Raw genomic sequence first — 12395 nt, 5'->3', positions numbered from 1 at the left:
CGGGTGGGCGCGGGGCTGCGGCCGCCTGCGGGGCCGGTGCCTTCGGCAGGCTCTGTAAGCGCGGGGTTCTCGTGAGCCTGCCCTGCCGCTGTCCTCTTCCGCGGTGGCGCGGTGGGGAAAAGGGCTGTCGGTACCCGCGGGCAGCTGCGGAGGTGCTGCCAGGCGGGCTGGGTTGAGATGACGGGTTGATTTATTGAGTGTTTCCTTCCAGAAGAGGGTTCAGCTCTTGAGGGAAGAGGCGACAGCAGTGCCAGTGGGTGGCTGTGCCCGGGAGAGGTCTGTGTGGGGAATCCGCAGAGGCCCATGTGGAAGCATGACAAGGAAGGCTTGCTTTACATGTTTTTTTTTTTTTTTTTTTTTTAATTTGAGATGTGTTCTAAGTAAATCTACAGCAGGAACTAGAAATGAAGTACACTTGGCTACAGAGCAGAAAAGTGACCGCTCTTCTGATGTATTCTTTTGTGAAGAGCTTTTCTATTCCATGGAACATTAATTTTTGCAAAGGAAGTTAACACAAAGCACTCCTTTTAGAAACACAGGAAAATAAATTTAAATTCCTGTCCAGTTCTACAAATACCATTTCCCTTCCCTCGGCATTTCAGTTACCTATAATAAGTTAACATAGGACCTAAAACTGTCCATTGAAACCAAAAGGTGGTAAACCCAAAGTAGACATTCTGAATTTACCATTCTCTATTTGGTGATAGCGTGAGTATTCTGTGTAATGTTCCTGTCCGAAAGCATGGATTGTTACACTACTTCAGGTGAGCCTTTGAAAGTAGCCATTGTTTTCTGTTTCCTGGGAAATACGGTTTAATTTCTGTGTTAAGACAGAGGGTAGGAAGTACCTGAACCTTATATATAATCATGCCAGGCCAATTAGGATGACAGAAGACAGGCAGTGAAATGCCTTTAATCCTTGTAACACATAAAAGACTTGCACTAAACCACATAATATTCTTTCCTTATAGCTGTTACAATATAAAATTGGGGGATTTCAAGGGATTGTTGTACAACAGTGGTATGCCAGTGTAGGTTAGGTGCAGGGCAGCAGGATGGGTAATGTTACGCTCTTAAATGTCACAGCACTGCAGTGTTAATGTATCCAGAATTTTGCTTCTACAACATCAGATTTTGAGTCTTAAAAATTAAAACCTCTTACCTTGTAGAAAGGGAGAATGCTTCATCGTGAAAAAGGAACAATACCTTGAAATAGTCTTGCTTGATTTCTTTTTCCCTACCAATGTGTTTAAATGAGGCATTTAGTAAGTCTTAGGCAATTTTGCTAATAAATAGCCAAGTCCACTCCTGCAGTAATTGCAGTAATGGTACGTTAGGCAGGAATATGGTGCAATTATTTCACTGTAAGAAAAAAATAAATCCTTATTTCCTTCTTGTTTCATAGAAAGATTCATTTTATATAGCATGCTTTTTTGCCTTACGCTCCCACTATGAGTGTAGGTAATACAGATAGTAACAGTGATATAAGTGCTCATCCCATGCATGAGAATATTGACAGAAACAGGCTTTTTCTGCTTTGCAGTATGCACAAATGTTATCAAAATATGGCTTTGGTATTGTTATACAGATGTGACCTGGAAGATGTACTGCAGTGGGTAAAACAACTTTATGTATGAAAAGATTACAAAAAAATACTAGTGTGCACAGCTCAAAATATATGTTAAATATTTTATGCTGCAGTATAATGGTAACTTTTTATTGCGTTTGGGCACTTAGAAAGCTAGGTGTTCTAAATTGTTTTTTCTAGAGGTGATCGGAGGTTTAAGTTAGAAGCAAAGTAACCCCAGATACAAGAAGCTGAAGTGTATGACCATGATGAAAAACTAAAAAGGGAGAAGTAAAATTCTTCCAACTCTCTCATTTTGATGTTCCAAAATTGCTTTCCACACTTACAATCTGAGGTTTTGGTATAATTGATACTGGTGTGTGTATATATATATTTTGTGGTAATACAAAGACTGACAATTTTCTTCCTGAATTTGCTGGCAGCAACTTCTGTGTTTCAAAGCTGCCTAGTGTGCTCCATTATAAGCCATACAGAATGGAAGACTTAAAATATCCCAAGCAGTAACCACCTGGATAAAATGTAAGCCTTCTAGCTCAGGCTTGGACTCATTTTGGTGAGCTGCAACAAGTAGTTTAGCTGTTTGAGGATATTCGATAGAAGTAAGGTATATAGTTCTGCCCGTGCTATAATTTTTTTCTGTTCCCCGTCCCCCCTGGCCCAGATGTGCTTTAGTTCCTCTCTGGGTTTAAAGCAGATAGCAGTCATTTCAGTAAGACCTTTTGCTGGTTGCTTGGACTGTGCAGTGTCATTTGTTTTATGTGAAGTCGCAGGTTGCACTTGCTTAGTTGGATCTAGTGCTGTGAAACTCCGAAACATAAGCTCTGTTATGCGTGCATTTAAGTTTAAATTTGTATCCTGTGGTTATTGCTTTTGAATGCTATCTACCTAAAACATTTTGTACTGACTTAAACTAGCTCAACAGCATTAACTCAGCTTTTTGAGGTGAGATGTATTGCATAATTCAGGTGAAGCTTCAAGATCCTGTCTCATTCCATCATTATTTTAATAAGAGTGGGGAGTAGAAGTGAGATCCACAGAAGCAACTGGCTGTCTGGCCTCACAGTAGTGGATTGTTAAACCCGAGGTTCCTGGGTTGTGGAAGTCAAGAACCTCATAGTTGTGGTGTGATCTCAAAATGTAGATTTGCACTCTCTAAAGCAAAGGAAGGAAGTAAATACAGTTATTCCTTATTGTTGGTACATATTCCCAACAGTGACATTTTGTATTCCAAAGCGTGTAATGTATGTACATTGGACCGTTGCACACAAAAATGCTATTTTGTCTTTTAGGTGTGTCTTCAAGAAAAGCAGCAATCCATGTCTCTTGTGTGGAGCTCTTATCTGATAGATGTGATCTCTGCCAGTTAGATTGAGTTTCTCCAGGAGAGATTAGCAAATGAATGTAATTACTTCTGGCTACAAAGTAGGTACTTCAGTGGCTTGCACAAGCATTGTATTCTACAGCTGGCTTTAGTAAGCGCTCTTTGAACTCCTCTGGCACTGTGATCAGGCAGTACAGATGCAAGCTGTATTACAGTTCATTTAAGGTACTGTAGACTGTACATTTTTCACGGTGGAATGGGGTTTCAGTAAAAGTGACTGTTAAGTCACTATCTCTGTTCTTTTCTTGGGAAAAAAGTAAATTCCTTTAAGTTTGGCATACTGATTGTTTTTAAAAAAGCTTTTTGGACTAAAATGTTGTGCTTTATCTATTTGGCCATATGGAAAGGCAAGACAATGTAAAATATGTGTGTTTTATAATTACTAATTAGAGAGTTAGAGCTGAAACTATAAAACTTACTTGGTGCATCTTAATTGCTGTGAGTAATGCAAAAGCTTTGAAATGCAGTCCTTGGGAATGCTTAAGTTACTAATTATATTCCAACCAGTCAAGGTTCACTTGTTTTGAAACCAGTGTGAGCTGGTCCTTTCCGAGGACCTGGTATTTCCAGTGACAAAGATGGAGAAACAAATTTATTTCTATGAAAATGAGTTATTCTCCAAAACCAAGGACAGACTTCAAAGCATAACATTTTATGACAAGAGGCGCTTCAAGATTAATAAAGCAAGGCCCACATACACCACACACAAAAGCTCAAGAGTGGAAGTGCACTTAGGTTTAGCTCAGGTCTAGCTGCTAACTGGTATTTAGAATCCTAACTTGCTAATTGACATTAAGTTAAATTCCAAAGACCAGTATGTAAGCTACAGATGCTGTCTTATGGACTCTCCCTTTGAGGTACTTACTCTATTAGTTCTAGAATTCCTAAGATATTTTTTCAGTGCCTTTAGACTTCAGGTGGTTTTACCAATTTTAAGGCATTTCAGGAAACCATGTTTGGTTATTGGACTAGCCAGTTCAATGGATCACCTAGGTTCAACAGTATATCAAAGTTTTCAGTTTTGGAATTGTGAATCTTAATTGCAAACATATTAAATTTATTTTTCTGAATAATTTAAATATAATTAACTTGAAGTCATTGTATCCAAGTTTACTGATTCTGTTAGCTCTCCTGTATTATATTCATTAGTTAACAAACCATATTCTTTTTGCCTTTTACTCATCTTATGAAAAAATCTGTCAGCAATCATTTTGAAGGAGGACTGCCTCTTGTTATTATTAGCATTTGTTCTTTAGTCTAAATCCGAGAGAATAAATTCCATTCAAATTGATACACTTTCTACCGATAATACTAAGATTTATTTTACAGCAGTCTTTATTCATATCCAGATCTTAACCAGCTGGTTTCTAGTAGGGTCCCAGGAATACCCAAGTAAAACCATTCTTTCTCAAAAGCTGTGACTTGCTGCTTTATTCAAAATGTCTCTTCTGTTCCTCCATTTTGTCTTGTCCAAGTATGGCTTAGTATGTTTGTGTTTCTTTTCTGAACATGAATGCTTTTGGTTGCAGTGGAACGCTTACCATTCCACTGTGTTTCTATTATCCCTGTAACATCTTGTTTCATGTTTCAGGCCTCCATTTTTTGCTTAGGTTCCTTCTTTTAGTATTTATTTGAATTTTTTTTTAAAATACTTCACAGAACCCCAGCTGCATTTGGAACGGTCCTTTTGTTAGTTTCGTTGCCTGGCTACTGTTTTTAATTGCTAGTTCTTTTAAAAAAAAAACAAAAACTTTTGTCCATCTACTCATTAACATACTCCTGTATTTCTGTATCCTCACTTAGCTGATTTTTCCCCTCATTCTTCTATGCTAACCACATTAACTGTGCATATTATAGAAGCTTCTCCCAATTTCTGCCATATTTTTTTGTTTAATTTTCTTATATACATTTTGGCATTGTTAGTTGTTGAAGATGATTTTTCCAGATACCATAGTAAAGTTCTGTCTCCAGAGGTGTTTTTTTCCAATACATTTCAGTGGCTTAGTATCTTAATATTACTCTAAATTGGAAATGAGAGCTATTAATCTTTCAAACTTAATTCTCCTTTTTAAGGTACTCTAAGCTGAAGAATATGAGAGACTATTTAAACAACCTAGAGCATGATACAGTTTATCTTGGTCTGTTCCCGTAATAATTTTGCATTGTCTTTTGTTTCAATGGGAGGACCAGTCACCACATTTTCTCTGGTTTTACTTGATTGTTCTCCATGGACCAGATCCACATCTCGGAAAAACACGGTTCTCCAAAATCTGTTCTTCGGATTCATCACAGAACAGCCCTGTTGGCCTTCACACCATGTCCACTCATAGAAACCTGTCTGTCTTCTAGTATTGGTGTAAATCTCTTGTTCTGGGGTTCGCTCTTCATTACCTCCTCTTACTACCAACGTCCTAAACAATCACTCCTTAAGGTACATATTGGTTAGATAGTCCTATGTTTGGTATGATGATTGATACTGGAGTGATACAGCTTCCTAAATTACATCATGCAGTTATGACCCTGCTTCTGTAAGTACTGTTTTGTGTAAGTCAGTCATGGTCTCAAGCTGAAATTTGTAACTTTTAGGAGATTTTTACAGGTGGTTTATCAAAGTATTGGTGGCAACTATTCAAAATTTGGCAGTTGATATGGATATTGAACTGAATTTTTAATGTGGTGTGTTGCATTTATATTCCAAGTTAAAGACCTTGTCTCCTGTCATGCCACTCTATTTGAGTGCTGTACTTTTCAAGTGTTGTGACCTCTCCATCTTTCTAGTGCTTGTACCTTTTAACGTTGACCTGTTTGTTTCTGTGCCTTCAAGCTTAAGAGTTATTTATTCTTATCTAAATTAGTAATTAAGAAAGAGGTATGTAGTTGGATAAATGGTGTGCCTGGTGATAAGCTGACACAAGAAACATGTTAAGGGATGGAGAGAGAAAGAAGCATGGGAGGGAGAAGTACCATCAATAGAGCTGAAGCACTCGGTCTGAGGGAGCAAGGCTGCAGTGGAGTAAATGGTGTTCTTTTCCATCCAATATACCTCAGAATGCAGCGAGTTGAGGTTACAAAACTACTTTTCACTCAAGAATATTGGGACGTCTGTGGCGTTAATCCCTTTAATGCAAATAGCTTAGTCCTTAAATTCTTTCTTATGAATCTGCTGCTGCTTGATCTTCTTTTGGGGTACTAATTTATAATTAATTGCACAAGAATTAGAATGCTTGCGAGGCAGACCTGGAAAAATGGGCTGAGTAATAATAAAGTTACTTGATCTAGGAGAAACATGGAGACAGAATGAATGGGGAGGGTGTTTTGTACCCCCTTATTTTCATCGTCTCAATATCTAAGCCTAGTTTTCACTTCTCTGCAATCTGACATTTCAGGGCTATGTGTCTTAGCTCACTCCAAATGTCATTTGGTGTCTCTGAACACCTATGAGAGTGGTAGTTGTTAAATAGCATGGTCACAGTTTGACAGCTGATGTCAAAATATAGCCAAGTAGTATGTTGTGTGATGGGTGCGCATGATGTTCCCAGTAGCTATTCTTAAGAATTATTATGCCAACGTCTGTCTTCTCAAGATTTCTGCTATTCCTTTTTGACACTGGTCTTGCCTTGCCTTTCATGCTTATTTCCCCTTACTCCTTCTGAAGCTGCTACAGGAAAATCAATGAGAAAATGAATGAATGTGATTGAGGAAGCTAAGGAGAGACAGCAACCGAATGTGCATTGTATTTAATTTGGAGAATAGGACTGGTTGAGGGCAACAGCTGTCGGCAGGTGACCTTGGGGTAGAATTTTGACGTATTAGGGTCTTTTGTGTTAATGCAGTAAGGCAGTGAGAAGAGGGGCAACCTCCTGGGGCAATGACATTCAGTTCAGAAACACCATGTGATCCTCTTAAAAAAGCACGAGTACCTTACGGCAAAAAGCAGTATTTCTTTACAAACATGGTCTGGAAAATTCTGTAATACACCAGAAAGTGATAACGCTACAGCTGAAGACTGAAGTACACACTTAATGTTACCTTCAATAGTAAGAAGTTTGAAGGCAATCTGACCTATAAAGTCACATCCAACCCTTGATTATTTAAGTAACCGTTTTTACCTGAGCCAGTTTTGTTTCTTAACAGATACAGTTAATACAGAAACATACGCAGATTTACTTTTGCAGCGGGTACAGTGTGTTCTGGTTTGGGTTTGTCCACTCAGTGACAATGTAAAGTGTTTTCATTGTTAAACTCATTGACTTGTTTAGATCTGGAGAAATCCAGTTGCTTCAGGGTGCTTCATTGTATAGATGTTAGCTCTCCTTTCCTTTTTGTTCTGTCCCTGCTTAGCAAGGTTTATCTCCAGTGCTGCTGAGAAACATCCTTCAGGGAAAGTAAGCGTAAATTATGGTACATTCATGGACAATTTACATAGGCTTCCTTGTGTTTCTTATGATAAGGGAGTCTATTCTAAATCGTTTGTCCTCTTTCCTCCTATTCCTTCTTTGTATTGCCTGCTTCCTATTTGTGGTTTCTGTAGGACTGGGAGAATAATAACGTACTGATCAGATGTTCTGCCTTGCAACCTCTGCAGCATGGTTCCTTCCTGTTAACCAAATCAGAAGAACGCTCATGGTGCCCCTCCAGCTCACAAGTTATTACTTGAGCAATGTTCTCTGAAGCCAGTGATGCCATGTAGGCTTCGATGCTTCAGTTCAGGGCAGAGTCTGGCCCCTTGAAACATTTGCTGAAGTTAGGGACCTTGCATTTGACCTTGTTGGTTTTTCTAATGCTAGTGTCAGGAGTATAGGCTATAAGAGCAATTAGGGCCCTGAGCTCTTTGACACATCCATATGGTTGGTTGTTCAGGTCCGTACTGTACTTATAAAAAGTGAAGTTAATATATTGGCTGATGTGCTAGGCAGCACCATGCTTGTGTTCCATATGCCTGGACTGCATAAAGGATCTGTAGGACTCATGCTAAGGCCTGTTTGCCAGGGCCCAGCATTGCCATTTAGGGAGTGATTTGAAACTTCACCTAAATTTTCTGCTGTGGGCATGCATATAAACGGGAATTGTGGGCGAGTCTTGGCTTTGGCGAAGGTTTGGAATCAGGCTTAACCTTTGTTTCCCATATTATAATATGAATCGGTTGATCACTTAAAAAGTAACGTAACCAGATTCTAATTGAAAACAATGCTGACTTTTTTTAAAAATACAAAAAATCTGGCCAGCTTCTTTGAGAAGGTCCACTTAGTACACTGGCCATAACAGTTTTCATGTAATTGTATTTAAACTCTAAAAACTGTGTTTTTTCGAGCTGTGAAGCTAATAAAGAACGCGCTACTAATTCCTTGTCTCTAAGGAATTTTAACAAAGTTACGTTTTCTTAGGAAAAAATAGAAAAGGCTGCTGTGTGCAAGTCCTTGGGAATTATGATTACTGGCAGAAAAAGGGTCTGAAAGAGATTTCTTGTTTTAAAAGCAGTACCATTCATATCTCTACATGCTAAGAATCAAACTCTGATTTCAATCAAAATGGTTTTGTTTTAAATAAACTAGGCTTCTGTGAATCACCTGAATAAAGATTTTTAAAATTAATTTTGAATGAAGAAAGTGAATATTGTTGGTTTTGTATAACCAAAAAGCTTTGAACAGAATTATTATATTAATGCTTTTAGCCGAAATGAATTGTAGAATTGTCAGTGAGCTCTCGGTGCTACAAGCTTTGACTTCAAATTAGCGTTTTTAGGTTACCCAAAACTTTGTATAAGCAGCTGAAATTCACGGCATGTGTTTTGACCAAGGGTCGTAAGAAAAATAATGCATCTAAAAATACTGCAACCTGTAAGAGGATCTTGTCTTTTTCAAGGTGACCTTTTTCTGGGGAGCCCCCGCCCACCCCAAGTGTGTAAGTGGTTTGCAACTTCAGTGTCAAGACCAGCCAAGCTGCTAAAATGAACGTTCTTTTTCGTGGGGAAAAAAACTTTATTTTTTTTTACTTTTCTGTCACCCAAAACACACCCCAACTTTTAACCGAAAGTAAACGGCTCAGGCACTTACAGATATCCTGACCTACAGCTTTCTCACAAAAAAAGAAAAAAAAAAAAAAAAAGACAGTTAAACTTTTTAAAGGGACTGACTGTAAAAAAGGCGAAGCGGGGATCGCGCCGGAGCTGGGGACTCATCATGCCAGGGCGGCGGTGCGTGTGGCCGGCGCCGGGCTGCGGCACTGTGTCCCGGCGGAGCGCCCGGCCGGGCCCCGGGTGCCGTGCCGTGCCGCGCCGCGCCGCGCCGTGCGGGGCCGTGCCGTGCCGCGCCGCGCCGTGCCGCGCTCTCCTCTCTCGCTCTCTTTCTCTTTCCCCCCTCTCTCGCTCGCTCGCTCTCCCCCCTCCCTCCCTCGCTCTCTCGCTCTCCCTCTCTCTCTCTTACACTGCCAGCCCCTGATGTGATGGCGAAGAAACCCCGTTGACAAGGCACTGCTTTTTCATGACGGTGAGTTTCCCTTTGAGTGTATTATAATTTTGTGATAAAAATTTCAAGGAAAAAAAAAACACACAACCTCCTTCCTCCCTTCCTTCGGGGAGGGAAAAGAGAGGGGGGAAATCTATCTCCAGACAGACAGAAAAGAAAGAGGAGCAAATTAACAACCAGGAGTTGCCAAAACCAGGATATTAGGTTTCAGCCCAGAGAGCTATTGGCTCTGGGGCTATGTATATAAATATATATCTAGAGAGAGAGCGAGCGAGAGGGGAGACGAGGAGGAAGAAGAGGGATATTTTGTGGGTGGCTGTTGTTTGGGCAGATGTGGATTCACATGGAAATGAACTATATTATTTTTTTTTCCGCGAGGCTGGTGGTGGTGGCTGCTGAGGGCACTTAAAAAAAAAAAAAAAAAAAAGTTGTTTCTTAAAATAAAGGCGGGGGGTGGTGGTGGTGGTGGTGGGGGTGTAGAAGGGAGAGATAAGGTTTCAGGTCCAGGCTGATAGCTGCAGAGAGGGGAGAGGTTTGGGGTGGGTTTTTTTTTCTTGCTGATGCCATGCAAATTTAGGAGAGGAGGGAAGAAAAATCTCTTTTAATGACTCATTGATTGAGCCGGTTTAAAATTAGTTGTTGTTGTTGTCTTTTTTTTTTTTTTTTTTTTTTTTTTATTTTCCGCCCCCTTGATGGCCATCAAGAGAGGGATGGAAAGAGGAGAGGAGGGAGAGCGAGTGTGTGTGTATGTGTGAGTGTGAGAGAGAGAGTGAGAGGGAGAGAGGGGGATAGAGAGAGTGTGTGAGGGAGAAAGAAAAATAATCTTTTCAAATCTCCTCCCTCTTTTTTTTCCCCCCTCGTTTCTTTGCTTTTCTCTAAAGCTCTGTAGTCTGTGAAACACTCTTTCTTCCTCCTCGTCGGGAAAATGGAGACACTTCGTCTCTCTCCTGGCTGTGGAGCTGGGAAGAATTTTTCTTCTCTTTTTTCCTTTTTCACTCCTGGCTTGATTTTTTCCTTCCCCCCGTCCACTCGCCACCACCCTAACCTTGTAATTTCTTTGAGTTTGTGTCTCAGATTTGTGCCTTCTGGGGATTTATTTTTCACTCATTTCCTCGTTTTCGGTGTCGCCACTAGATTTGATTTGATTTGTTTGGTTCTTTATTTGCAATTTCCTCCGAATTGCTCCGTGTCTCCTGCTTTTAACCAAGGAATGGAAACGGTGCTGCTTTTTGTGGGTGTGCGAAATGCTCGGGCGGTAGGTTTGGGCTAATGCGCTTTTTTCTCCTTTTCGGGACTAAGTTTGCCGCTGTGGGAGGTTTTTTTGGTTTTTTTGGGTTCCCCCCCCCTCCTTTTTTGCTTTTGGAGAGAATATTTAACTGTAACTCTTCTTTTTAAAACATAACAATAAACCGTCTCTTTCTGGAGTAACCTGTTTCTCTGCTGTGGAGTGGATGTGAATCTGATCCTTTGTGCTGATGGGATTATTTTCTTTAAAAGAAACAATGTTTTATAAATAGTTTTTACTTGTGGCTTAAAATAGTAGTCGGTTGTGGAGGGGATGTCGTGAAATCCTCACAATTCACATTTATTGGCTTATGGGGGGGGCTTCAGTGCTTAAGTTATAATTTGCTTTTGTTAATAATTGCAAAATTCACTTACAGCTTGTGGCAGATAGCAGACGTAGTGATGTTAAAATTAAACGCCGTACAGAGGGCACCTTTAATGTTTATTTAGAACTGTTACTAAAATAATCAGAGGGGGAAGGGAAGCGATGTGGAGGCCTTGGCTCTTGCCCGCTCTCTCGCCCTGGGGCCCGGCAGGCCGGGGCGCAGCAGGAGCCGCGGGAGAGGGAAGGGGTCCCGCGGAGGCCGCCCGGCCGTGCCCCGGGCTCGGCAGCCGGCGTTTGCGGTGCGGCGCTCGGTGCGACTGGGCGAGAGCGGGGAAGATGGCGCTGTCTGGCTTCCTGCCAGCGTTTGTTGCGCAGTTTCGCTCTGACTCTCCTCCCCCACGGGCGCCATTTTAAGGTCCTTTCTGTTGTCGCCGCGCCGTGTGGGGCGTTGCCGTCGCGCCACGCTCGGGCCATTTCTCTTTCTGTCTCGGAAGCGTTACGCGGGGCTGGAGAGCCTCTCCCCGACATACCCGAGGCTGCTTGCTCCCCTCCCCGCCCCTTCTCTTTCTTTCTTTAAGAAATAGCTGTAAGGGGTTTCTTCTGTGTGCGCTATGGGGAACGGGGGTGAAGGATTTGTTGGCGTGTGTGCGGGGAGCTGAGGGCGGATTGCTTTGGGCATGGGCACTCCCGGGAGCGGCCCCGTCAGCCGCTCGCTCTGAGCTGCTGCCCCCCGTCGCCTGGCTGCCCCCCGTCGCCTGGCTGCCCCCCCGTCGCCTGGCTGCCCCCCCGTCGCCTGGCTGCTCAGGGCCATCATCCTGTGAGGGGCTGAACTGGCTTGGTTCAGAGGGGCCTGGGCTCCCAGCTTGAGGCCTGTCAACATCACTTCAGAGCTTGTTTTCGTGTTTCTGAAATAACGTGTTTCTTGACATGAGATACATTCGTGGTGTAGGAAGAAACAGTACGTGAAAGAGTGGCCTCTTCTGTTGGAAAAGATGACCCAAAAGTACACCATGTCATTAAAAAAGAACACCCCCACCCCAAAATGTTCTGGTGTAGCACATAAGGTAATCTTCATTGAAGAGCCTTTAACACCTTCAAAAATGCTTGTAAAAATACAAGGACAAGTAACTTCTTGGTGGGTGGGTAGTTAACTAATTTCATTTCTGTTACTCTCTTGGTAATTATTTTTGAGGGGGTGGACTAGCATCTTTCCAGGTTTTTACTGGTCCAAATTATTCAAATTTGACAGCTCCACTTTAATAACGCTTTTTCAGCTTTTGTTTTGGTGCTGGTTTTAGGGAGAGTGTTGAAATGGTCTCCTGTTTTTTGATCAAAACTTCCTTTTGTTTGCTT

At 41.5% G+C, this 12395-nt stretch overlaps 1 protein-coding gene across 4 annotated transcripts in view; it reads left to right on the top strand.

The window, feature by feature from the left end:
- BICRAL (BRD4 interacting chromatin remodeling complex associated protein like) overlaps nt 1–12395 on the top strand; it is a 45065-nt gene that overhangs the window by 491 nt on the left and 32179 nt on the right. For 2 of the 4 annotated variants that reach the window (XM_040612127.1, XM_040612134.1), the window contains exon 1: nt 9304–9454. The exons of 1 other annotated variant lie outside the window; for it this stretch is intronic. The gene's annotated coding sequence lies outside the window, so the exon portion shown is untranslated. Of the gene's footprint in view, nt 1–9303; nt 9455–9903; nt 10689–12395 lie in introns of those variants that run through there. One more of the 4 variants, XM_040612128.1, reaches the window with a different exon arrangement.

The sequence above is a fragment of the Falco naumanni genome, chromosome 12, assembly GCF_017639655.2.
Source record: "Falco naumanni isolate bFalNau1 chromosome 12, bFalNau1.pat, whole genome shotgun sequence".
In the NCBI taxonomy this organism is placed as follows: Eukaryota; Metazoa; Chordata; class Aves; order Falconiformes; family Falconidae; genus Falco; species Falco naumanni.
This window is presented reverse-complemented; position numbering and strand designations above follow the sequence as displayed.